Here is a 12,071-nt window from a genome sequence, read left to right as displayed (position 1 = left end):
AGTGATAGAGAAATATCAACACACATCTGGTTGCTATAATCAAGGACTTTCTTGGGGCAGAGACATCAAAAATACTCTTCTGGGCACAGTCCTCTGCTAACTAGTACTGACTTAGAGGAGGGTGTCAGCCAGCTAAAAAAGCAACTTGGCCTTATATTCCTTCCTAATATTGTATGTTCCTTTGTTTCTGACTCTTGCTTACCCAGAGCATATAAAGTATAGACTAATTTATTGACTCTAAAGTTGTAGCTCCAGAGAAGACTAGAGTAAGAAAGCTGAAGACAGTTTCCAGCCGGTCTGTTGGTAGTAGTAGCTACAATAGTAGTAGTGGGACAGATTCCTGAGTAAAAAACAGATAACTCACTGTTTTGGATTGTCTGAAATATGGGTCAATTCAATATTCAGTGCGTAAAGATAAAGATAGAATGTCATTTTACTATGTCAGTGCTATCCATTAGCATAACCAGCTTCAATATGTGGTTTTCTTTCTTTCTTTTTAAAAAGATATCCAGGCATCCTCATGGTATTTTATTATATTTATAGTATTCAGCATACAAGATTTTTAGAATTTTTTGTTTAGAACTTGCCATTTAACAGATATACATACATATCTATAATTATAAGCTACCATGTCTTGGATATTATTTCAATTCTTTGCAAATATTTGTCCTGGGATTTAGACTGAATATCCAAATAAGGATTTCTTTTTTCCTCCGTTAACTTTATTGGTACATTTTAGGTATGCAATACAGTTACATTCATCATTGGCATCTTGTACCTTTACATGATGTATCTTGGTTCTTATTTCTTTCTCCATTCCCCTGCCCTCCTTTCACTCCCTCCATCTTTCCCTATTTACAAAGACTTTGTTTACATTTCTTTTCTTTTCTCATATTTTTTCTTTTCCCTTTTTTTTTTTTTTTTGGTAGCACGGTACCAGGGATCGAACTTGGGTCCTTGCACTGCAGGGCAGGTGGTGGAGCCACTGAGCTAAATTCCTGGCCTTTCTTTTCCCTTCATTTCTTTCCCCTACCCCTCTCACTTCCCCTACTCCTTTAGGCACTTTCTTCCGATTTCACAATATCAATTATACATTTTGATCCAAATAAGGATTTCAATGGCCTCTGTTAATTCATTTTTTTTTGTACTGGGGATGGAACTTGGGACCTTGTGCTTGTGAGGCTGGTGTGGAACCACTGAGCTAAATCCCCAGCCCTGTTAATTCATTTTTAATTATTTTATTTGTGTAGACATTTCATCTTTCAGTTCAATGATTGTACATATAGATTTTTACATTTAAAATGTTTGGATCTATTCTCTTTAACTTTGGAAAGGTAGTAATAATTCATCTATTAAAACATCAATATTAGAGAGAAAGGATCAGTTGCTTTAACAAAAGGCAGAGTGATTTAGATGTAATAAACTGAAAACCTTTTTTGGCATAGATAGTGATCAATAAGCTGCTGCAAGTACAGATTCAGAGAAAAAGAAAGCCATGGAGAAAATTAAAAGTTTTTATTCTCAATGACAATCTTAGGCTCACATATATTTGGAAATAGAACAAGTTTGTGTGTGTGTGTGTGTGTGTGTTTATGTTTGTTTACTGGAAGATTCTTCCTTTTCTCTTTCACTCTGAATCAGTAATAGAGGCCACTGCAAAAATGCAGATGGCCAAGTTGAGGGTGTAGTTCAGTGGTAGAGTACTTGTCTAGCATGTATGAAGCCCTGGATTTGAGTCCCAGCACTGCTAAGAGAAATTTTTAAAAAAGTAGATAGACTTTGCATTGTAGATACAAACAAGTTGATGCCTTAGGAGAACTGAGGTGGATATAGGAAGACCTCAGTTGTCTAAAGGATCTATAAGTTTAGGGTTACATTGTTGCATACAGTGGCCATTAGACAAATGGTACTATTTGAATTTAAATTAATTAAAGCAAAATAAAACAAATTCAGGTGCATTAGCCATATTTCAAGTGCTAAATAGACACATGTGGCTGGTAGCTATTATACTAACAGTACAGAAGTGGGCCATTTATATCATCGCAGAAACTTCTATTGGACAGCACTGCTGTAGGGATTGACCTAAATTGTCCTAGAGGAAAGAGTAGTGTAAATCAAGAGACCTTCTAAGAGGAAAGGATGGGTGAAATCTAAATGTTTTTGGCCAACCTAAACAGTGGCCAAGACTAGGGTATTCAATAATCAGAGACAGTATAAAAGGTTAACAACGTGGTCCATATGAGCATGGAGCAATACCCTAAACACAACCAGCAGGTGTTGCAAGGTGCACCAAGGTTGTGAGGCATAGAAGGTCCAGACATCACAATAAGCTGACCTGGCATAGTGAAAACAGACGTACCTCTGATCAACCCCAGACTTGTGATTCTGATGCCTGGTATAGGATTACAGACCCAGAGGCCATAACTGGGATGTGAGAGATTATTATTTGGAAAATTTATTGATAAATCTGTGAGAAAAACCCATACAAATTGGTTGTAGAAGCACCCAGAAGATGGACTGGTCTTCAGAAGACTGAAATGTACAGATATATAATTTAGAGAGGTCCATGACTGCCCACGTCATAATTTTAGTTAGACCTGGTTTAAGACAAGACAGAAAAAGAATAGGTTTCTCCTAAGGCCATTAAAGAATCTATTTGATTAAATTAGAATTCTTCAGAATTTTCATGGGGCAGTTTACTTTTCATATTCATGGTGTTTCATTCCATTTTTTCACTCACTATTCAGTCAGCAAATAACTATTATGTATCAGGAGACACAGCAGAAAATAGGCAAAATTTCTGCCATCTAAGATCTTACACTTTAGTGGAGAGAAACAGACAATAAAATTGGAAACAAAATGGTAAAATATGTAATATATCTGATGGTAATAAATGTTGTGGAAAAAAATAAGTGTTGTGGAGAAAAATGAAGTAGGAAAATGGTGTGGAGGAGTTCTGATTTTAAGCACTGTTGGAAAGCCCAGTGGTCACAGAAGACCTCACTCAATAAAGGTAAAATGCAGGCAATGACCTGAAGCAGGAAAGGAGATAGCCCATGAAGATAAATGAGTCAAGGGAAGAGTTGGGAGAGTACTCTATTTAGGGAACAGCAAGTTGTCACGTGGATGGTGCAGAGTGAGGAAGGGACTATGGCAGAATGTGATTAAAGATCACTGGACATAGCGTTCATAGGCCATTAGGAACTTTTCCCTTTTCTCCACATGATATTGGAAAGAGACATTTGGAGGATGTTCAGCAGGGATTGACATGTCCTGATTTAGATGAAAAAGAAGCACTTTGAAATTAGTTTGAGAAAATTATGCATAGAAACGAAGATAAGAACAGAAAGACCAAGGAAAAGGTACTGCAAAAATTTAGGCAGTGATAATATGGGATTGGAATAGAGTAGGGAAGCAGTATTTATCAAACATTTTGTCTTAAAGCATGTTTATACTCCTAAGAATTATTTAAGACTTCAAAATTTTTTGTTTATGTGGGTTATATCTGTCAGTATTTTCCATATTAGAAATAATATATTTATTTAATTTACCTAAACATGATAAAAATAAATCTATACATTATAAAAAATATATTTTCAAAAGAAAAATAATTAGTGACAATAGGAGCATTGCTTTACAGTTTTATAGATTTTTCTAATGTTTGATTTAATAGAAAACAGATTCTTGTATCTGTTATTGCATTCAATCTGATGTAATGTGTTGTTCTGGTTAAAGTCTTTGAGGAAGTTAGTTGAACATAGAATCTACAACTGTATCAATGAACTTTTTATGCTGCTATACTAAAACTATTAGCCTGTATTAATGTGAATACATCTTTATTCAGGACTAATTGATAACATCATGCACTTGTCATGTAGAACATATCGTTAAACTGACTTACAAAGATTTTTTAGGCATTGACACATTTTATTAAATTTAAAAAATCACAATCACTAATATCATCACCAATTTCATCAAAAAAGCTTGTATTAGGAAGCTGTCAAGATCACAATAGTTGAGCTGAGTCTCCCAAAATTCTAATTCCCCTTTGAAATCTTGAATATTATCATTAGCATAAATTTCTGTGATTTCTTTTTCTTGAAGTGATGGGCTCATTTTGTGAACTTTTCAAGAAAATATTTGCCACCTAACCAATTTGCGTGATGATAGCTTGTCTATTAGTTGTTCTCTTTAGTAAAAATGGTGTTCCATGGAAAAAGTGGTTACGTAAACGTGCATCACAAATAATTGTGCAAACAACAAAGCTTTACATCGTGTGACAATGTGCTTTATGTATATTTCTTATTTTATCAACTAGAATATAATAAAAACATAAACTCATAAGTTGATGGTACAATAAAAAATCAGTACTATTTCATCAAAAGCATTCTTAGGTGAAGCTATCCCCTTTTTCCCCCTCTTTCTTTTCCCTCTCTATCCACACTGTGTGGCAGTGAAGGGTACACGCCCTCAAGAACAAGTTAATGCTTGCTATGGTTTTAATGTGTCCCTTCAAAAATTCAAGTGTTGTCATTGTGATGGCATTGAGAGGTGGGATCTTTAACTGGTGATTGGGTCATTTGGGCTCCTAGCTAGTGAATGGATTGGGACTCTTTACAAAGAAGACCATAAGTAGTGTTCATTAGCTTGCTCTTCCACATTCTGCTATGTGAGGATGTAGTATACTTTCCCTCTGGTGGTTTTGGTTGCAGACATGAGAGCAATCTTGAAAGCTCTGAGCAATCTTCATCTGCCAAACCTGTCAGCACCTTGATTTTAGACTCCCCAACCTTCAGAACTGTAAGAAAATAAATTGTTCTTTATAAATTATTCTGTCTCAGTTATTTTGTTATAGTAAATGGACTAAGACAATGCAATGCACCTATGAGCTATTGCCTCAATGTGTGCTAGGATACTAACATTTTGTTTCAGCATGGCTTTTTTGTTTTCCCATCACTGCAAGTATCAGTGCTGTTTAAGAGCTAAATAATATTTGATTATGATGAAAAATGTTTCCCCTTGAAGTGACAACCTTACTTTTTTGGATTCTCCTTTCGTTGAATATTTCGCAGTCCACCTGAGAAGGTATTGTGAACTCCCAAGGGTTCATGGGCTGTAATATGGAACTACTACAGTAGGAAGTGAGATAATCTGCTTTTGAATACATTTGAATGATTCATTGATGTTTTAGAGGGTATATGAAAATACAAGAGTCAAAGATAATTCCTAGGTTGATGTTCTGGACAGTTGGAGAATGGTGTTACCATTTGATGTGTAAGACTGCAGAAGGACCAAGTGGTGGGCTAGGCTGGGAGGAACAGGGGTGAGAAGGATGTGAAATAGAAAGATCAGGAGTTAGCTATTGACCTCATCTCTGACAGTGCTTTCCTTCCTTCCTCCCTCTTTCCTCCCCTCCTTTTCTCCATTTCCTTTCTTTCTTTCTCTCTTACTTTGTAAGCTTGGAGTGGGAAAGGTGTTAATTCTTATTCTGCCTTATAAGTATCTGATAATTTATGTAGCCATTTCTGGGTAAGTGAATGGCTTTCTTGGTCCTGTTAAGAACTTTTATTTCATTTGGGAAACTCTTTGCTAGGACTCTGAAGAATAGTGCTTTTTAATATTAATTTCTGAGTCAGAGTCCTTTCAAAATCTGACAACAAATATGGACTCCTAGTGTAATGCAGTTCTAATGTTAACTGCCCAAATTTAGCATAAGACTCCACAGGTTTAAGAGTATGGTCTTTTCTCCAGATTCTGGTCACAAGCTTGGGGATCCCAAGGCTTCCTGGGATTACTAGCCACCAGACTACAAATTTGGGGCTTACCATGATTTAATTAGGTTTATTAATTCACTAGAACAACTCATCAAGGCAGCATTATATTTAAAATTACAGTTTTTTTAAAAAAATAGAAGATATAAACCAGGATCAGTCCTGGAAGAGACATATAGGTAGAGTTTCAAACACAGTTTCCATTGTTTTTTCTCCATAGGGTCAGCATGGCTCACCCCATCTTCTCCTCACCCCCATTGATGTACCAATGTGTTCACTAACTAGAAAACTCATCTGAATCTTGATGTGTGGATTTTTATTAGTATTTCATTACATAAACATGATTGATTGAATCATTGGCCACATATTTGAACCTATCTCCAGTCTTTCTTCTCTTCCCAGAGGTCAGGTGGACTCAGACTCAGCCTTGCAATCACATGGGTGGTCTTTCTGGTGGCCAACCCCTGCTCAGAGTTATCTCATTAGTTATAAACTCAGGTGTGATCCAATGGATGGATGAATAACACACTCTTTTCACCCAAGAATTCTAAGTGTTTTAGAAGTTCCATGCCAATTACACAGCAACCATCTTCATTGAAAGCACACATTTGTACAGTCAACTTTTGCTTAAAATTTCAAGAGTTAATGGATACTGGAAAACTCCAGATTATAAAAGCTCATGATTATACAAGCAAAGACTGGCTTCCCAAATGTGAAACTGAGGCCCAAACCGGCTTCTGCCTTAAACTTACAGGCAAATGAAGAGATACCAGGCTTGAGATCCAAGACCTTCATTCATAGAGTCCTAGGAATGCTTTTATTAATCCAGCAAAGGAAAATTACAGAAAATTCAATGGTTTGTATGCTGCAGATAGGTAAATAAAAAGCATTAATTTGTTGGGTAAAAGTGTTGGAGAGAGCAGAGGTTTTTAAGAATAGTGATTATCTACATAGTAAGGGTTACAGAATTTCTGCATGTGGAACTCAAGAGTCAGGAATTTTGATTTCAGCAATCTCATATGAGTAGACCTCCCAGCACAGTAGATCAAGCCTTCCCTACACAAGGCATTCAGTGCATTTTTGCTTATTTATCACTGCAGGAATTTTTGGTAAATGAAATGGAGACTATTCTTCCAGTGCCTATAACTGATGACTGGTCATGTGCATTAGACAAAAGACTGTATCCAACTGAAGAAGACATTTACTTGAAGCAATTTGTATGTGAAGCTATGAGCAGCTATTGTGTTCACTAGGTGCATGGGTCTTGTAGCAGATTTTTGAAAAACTACTGTGCTAATTCAGTTGATGCAGTCAAATTTTGAGCAAGCTCATTACATTCCTACTAAGTTAAATTTTATTCATTTTCACAAAATTGTACGAGGTAGGCATTTTTAGTACTTTATTTTTTTAAATTGGTGTCTTGAAAAATAGACACATTAGATATACAAAGTAGAGAATGGAATTTATCATGGTCAAATACTTGATATAAAATTGTTTAAGTTGCTTCAATTATACAAATAATGAGCTTTTGCATTTTACTCTCTATGAAGAAGTGAATTCACTCTATCATGAAGCGCAAGATGAATTCTTTAGGACTCTAAGGAGGAAATTTCATAAATAGTATTCTATTAAGGTAAGAATACCAGCATGTCAGTAATGTAGATGTCAATTAAAGGCATGCACTTGTGTTATTATATCATAGAATAAGTGCTTAGTCATATTTATATCAATCTGATATTGGAAAGTTTATGAAAGCAAGCTTAGCTCTTCAGATTTACTGTATCAATCAATATTTAAATGATCTTATACAAAGTCAATAAATACAGTAGTTCTTTGAAGAGAATCACTGAGTCCTGTATAATTTGAAGAGAAATGAAATCATTTATGTCTTAAAATATAAACAGGATTATTCTTCTCTCCTTATTTTGATTTTTAGAAATACATATATACATATATATATATGTATACATATATACACACACATACACTACATAAACTGTTTAGTGTTTAAGTTTTTGAGGGCAGGGATGATAACATTTTTTACTCACAATGCTTTAAATTTAGCTACTAGTATATACTCAAGAATAATTAATGAAATAAAGGACTTGAAAGAACGTCTTTCAGACCAAATGAAATGAATGTCTAATGGCAAAAGTTTAGTTATTATGAGTTAACTTTTTGGCAAGAGATTCTACTTGGTATATTTAAATCATGTTGTCTACTCTGATCACCTCTGAGTTAAATATCGTTTTCCCATCTAAGTACTATCCAGGCCCAATCCTGCTTAGCTTTGCAGATCAGACAAGATCCAGTGCATTCAGGGTGGTAAGGCCATAGACCTGAGTTAAATATTGTAAAACCTTGGGTTATAAGTAACTTATTCTGCAGGTGTTTTGAAACATGAGCAAGCATTTATAATAAATTTTAACTTGATAAATGAGTGATGTCTTCAAATACAAGTGGTACATGATGCTAAAAAAAAAGGCAGAGGAATACCTCACTTCAAATGACATTAAGAAGGTGTGTAAAATGTGGGAAACAGTGCAAAATTTTGTAGAAAGGCACATCCAAATAAGGCTGTAGCAATGCAAGCAGTGAATCTATTTAATAACAAGGCAGTGTCACATTTTCATGAAATCCTCAAAAGGAGGCAAGAGTAAGGTTAGGTTTCTTGTTAAAGTTGCACAAAAAGAAAAGCATTTCATCAAGCCAGCCAATAGACAGCAGTGATTCTGTTAGTGATAGTGAAAGTTGTCCTACACAGTAACCCTCCTCTCTCTTGTCTGCTTCACACCAGCCATGAAGGTTTTCAAAGGTAAGTGAAGGTTAATTTGTTTATTTTTCTTTATATTATGGTTTTTCTTAATTGTTTTGTATTATATTACAGTATTGTAATCACTTATATGAATATTTTTGGGTTGTGGAACAAATCATCTGAGTTTACATTATTATTTTTGGGAAAATTTGCTTTGATATAGAAGTGCTCTGAATTACAAGCATGCTCTAGAATGGATTATGCTCACAAACAAAAGTTTTTTTATACTTGTTCTGTAATTTGGGGCATGCCAGGAAATTTAGTATACAGATTTTTTTGAGTAAGTGCTTTGGGACTTTGAATAAGTATTACAGATTTGAGAGAAAGCAAGATCCTCAGTATGGCTAGAGTAGGCTGAATGAGGAGAGGGGTTGTTAGTACTCATAGTAAAGCCTCAAAGGCCACTGAAAGAACTTTGGTTTCCACAAAAATGTAATTGGAGAGTGTTCAGCAAAGGAATACTTCAAGATACTTGGGTCTGAAGGGGTTGGATGTGTAGCACAATGGTAGCATGATCTCAGCATGATATTAATCTTCAGCACTGAGAAAAAAGTGCAGGTATAGGAGGGGCAAGGCTGAAGGAGGGAGAGCAGGAGCAAGACTATTGTAATAATTCAGAAGCCAAACAGTGATGGTGGGAGCAGGGTTGAGCCAATGGAGGTGGGGAGAATAAGTCAGATTTTGAATATATTTTGATGTTAGAACTATCATGACTCAGTCACTCAGTCACCCTTGTATTAAGTTTAGAAATAGAACATAAAGAGAGATATCCAACATCAAGTCCTAAAAATATAGTGGACACTTTATTTATAACTCCATTCATGAGGGATGGTTGTAACTGAAGTTGGTTGTAAGTGAAGACTATTTTTCCCATAAGAAGTAATGGAAATGCCCCTTATTCATTCTGAACCTCCCAAAGCACCTCTTAACTAACATTTTAATAATAAAAAAGGGTTGTATAATGTGTAAAATTTACCAGAAACACAAATAATTTTTCAGAAAGTTATAAAATGTGCCTAGTTTATCAGAAACAACAATTTCATACTGTACTCACCATTCAAGTTGACATCTTTGGCTTGAGGGAAGGGAGGATGAATGGAAGGTGGCTGTTGTGTGGAAGGAGAGGCCCCTTCTATAAGAACATCAGGAATCTGGCTCTTTGGTGTCCTTTCTCTCCTTAGGAGAGTTTGTATCCCACTAGGACCCATTTCTGGCTCACTAGGTTTCAACCTTTTCAGAAGTAAAAACTGGCCTAAGGTTGTTTGTTTCTGTCTTTAACCCTGTTCTGTAGTATGAAATGACATTGTCATTAAGCAAGTGAATGCAAAGATTGGCTTTTTTCTGTCTGGGTCAGTCTCCCATACAAATGTCTGTAGCTGTTTTCCATTTTTTTTTCAGGATTTCCTTTATTTCGGAAGAAGAACTTTGATGCACTGATTGTTGATACTCCCCCTCCTTGTCAAAAAGCTCCTCAGATGTCATTCTCTGTTGCTCAGCCAGAAGTTGTTGAAGTTCCTCTGAAAACAATTCCTCTGAGTGTTCCTCCACCAGTTCCTCAACATCACTATTGTCTACCTGCAAGCCTATGGTCTCTGTTATAGTGACAATGTGATCAACCACATGGTCAATTGAAGACTCAGGCTCCTCTATATAGCCTTCAGAGTCTCTCTCCTGTATAATTTTAGGCCACACTTTCAGTTGAGCCAATCTCAGTGTCTTTAGAGAAATGTTGGCCCAGGATCTCTCAAGTAATCTCACATAAGAAAGGATGTTTTAATGTTCCTTACATAACTCTTTAAGGATTAAAGAAATCTGTATCTGAGACCGTCTGGAAGCACTTCATGAATAGTTCCTTGGTGTATAGCTTCTTAAAGTTAGCTATAATGCGCTGGAGTAGAGCAGTTATATTAGGTGGGAGGAACTTGACTGAGAGCAGTGGGAATTCTTCAGCTAAGTCTTCTTATAAATCTCGTGGGTGAGCAGAAGCATTGTCCATAATGAGGAGCACCTTGAGTGGTAAACCTTTGTCCTCTAGATAATTCTTAACAATAGGACAGAAAGCCTTCCTGATCCACTTAAGAAAAACTACTCTTCTTACCCATGCTTTTGTGTTAGATCTCCACATGACCCCTAGCCTATTCTTCATGACTTTATGTTTTCTGAATTCTCTAGGGATCTCAGAGTGATAAACCAAAAGGGGCTTTACCTTGAGGTCACCGCTGGCATTGGCACATTTTGATAGGTTTGTGGCCTGGTATTTTCTTTTCTTCCTGGGTAATGTATATTCTCCTGGGTATTTTCTTCCAGAAAAGTCCAGTTTTATCACAGTTGATAATGATGTGAGCAAAAGCCATTTCTCTGTGTCATCATTTCATAGTATGTAATTTTAGCAGCCCTTTCACCAGGACTGGCTGCTTCACTATGGCTAGTTATGCTATGAACCCCAGTTCTCACTTTAAAATTGTGAAACTACTCCTTACTGGCATAAAATGTTTAACCTTATCACTCATTGAGGGATTATCCTTTATGAGATCTGCATTCATAGCCCTAGCTTTTTCACAAATTATAGACTCAGATAGGTTATAACCTGCCATCTGCCTTTCCTTTATCTACACTAATAATAGCCTTTATACCTCATCAGTGACTTACTAATATGAGGGACACACTTAGCAACACTAGCTTCCTTATACAAATCTTTTCTCTGTAAGATTGTTGAGGTGGTGGATTTCAACATGCTGTACATATTAGCAAGGTCAGCTACACGAAAGCCACTCTCACATTTCTCTACAGTTTCCTTCTTTTCATTTGTGATAGCTTTCTTTACCTTCTCTTCCTTCCTTAGCTTCTTTTTCAGCTTTTTGGTGGGCTGCTTTGATAGCAGTAATTGTAGCAATTATATAAAGCACTTACTGAAATCATGTCCACAAACATGTGCATCTGGGCTCAGACTGATCCTTATGTATGCTTACATATGCTTTTCTGGGAATGCAAGTCTATTTACAACCATTCAGGTTGTAACTCAAGATTTTGATCATAAGTTAAAACTGAAATTCCGGCTGTAACCCAAGTTGTTTGTACAAGAAGTTGGTTGTAACTTGAGGGTCCACTGTATTTTGTTCCTAATTTTTGATGATGTATATAAGTATACTTCAGTGCACATTTAAATTTTTTATTTATTTCTCAAAGTAAACATGACACATTAAATTTCTTAATAAATTATTTTTATCTCACATAATAAATTTAAAGTAAATAAATGATGTGCATCATATTTGAAAAACAAAGCAATCATTTGCCTTTTTGTATATTGTAAACAATAAAGATTTAAAAGTAACTATTATGTATTATCTTTAATAATATGTCAATATCTTAAAATTAGTTCTTTAATATTTTACTGCTTTGTAGAGCTATAATTGACAATAAATTGCACATTTAAATTGAACCTTTTCATAATTTTTATATAGATATATAATCCATAACTACAATTA

General features: G+C 35.5%; 1 long non-coding RNA gene across 1 annotated transcript; it reads left to right on the top strand.

Moving 5' to 3' along the window:
- Positions 1–7,891: 7,891 nt before the first annotated feature.
- LOC147821702 (uncharacterized) lies at positions 7,892–10,403 on the top strand. The gene is made up of 2 exons (XR_015446665.1): positions 7,892–8,586; positions 9,985–10,403. It is a non-coding gene; the product is annotated as an uncharacterized LOC147821702 (long non-coding RNA).
- The last annotated feature ends 1,668 nt before the right edge of the window (positions 10,404–12,071 follow it).

The sequence above is a fragment of the Heterocephalus glaber genome, unplaced genomic scaffold, assembly GCF_053883595.1.
Source record: "Heterocephalus glaber isolate CG9 unplaced genomic scaffold, H.glaber_assembly_v1.0 deba00001720, whole genome shotgun sequence".
Taxonomy (NCBI): Eukaryota; Metazoa; Chordata; class Mammalia; order Rodentia; family Bathyergidae; genus Heterocephalus; species Heterocephalus glaber.
The sequence above is the reverse complement of the archived record's forward strand: the minus strand, read 5'-3'. Positions and strand labels throughout refer to the sequence as shown.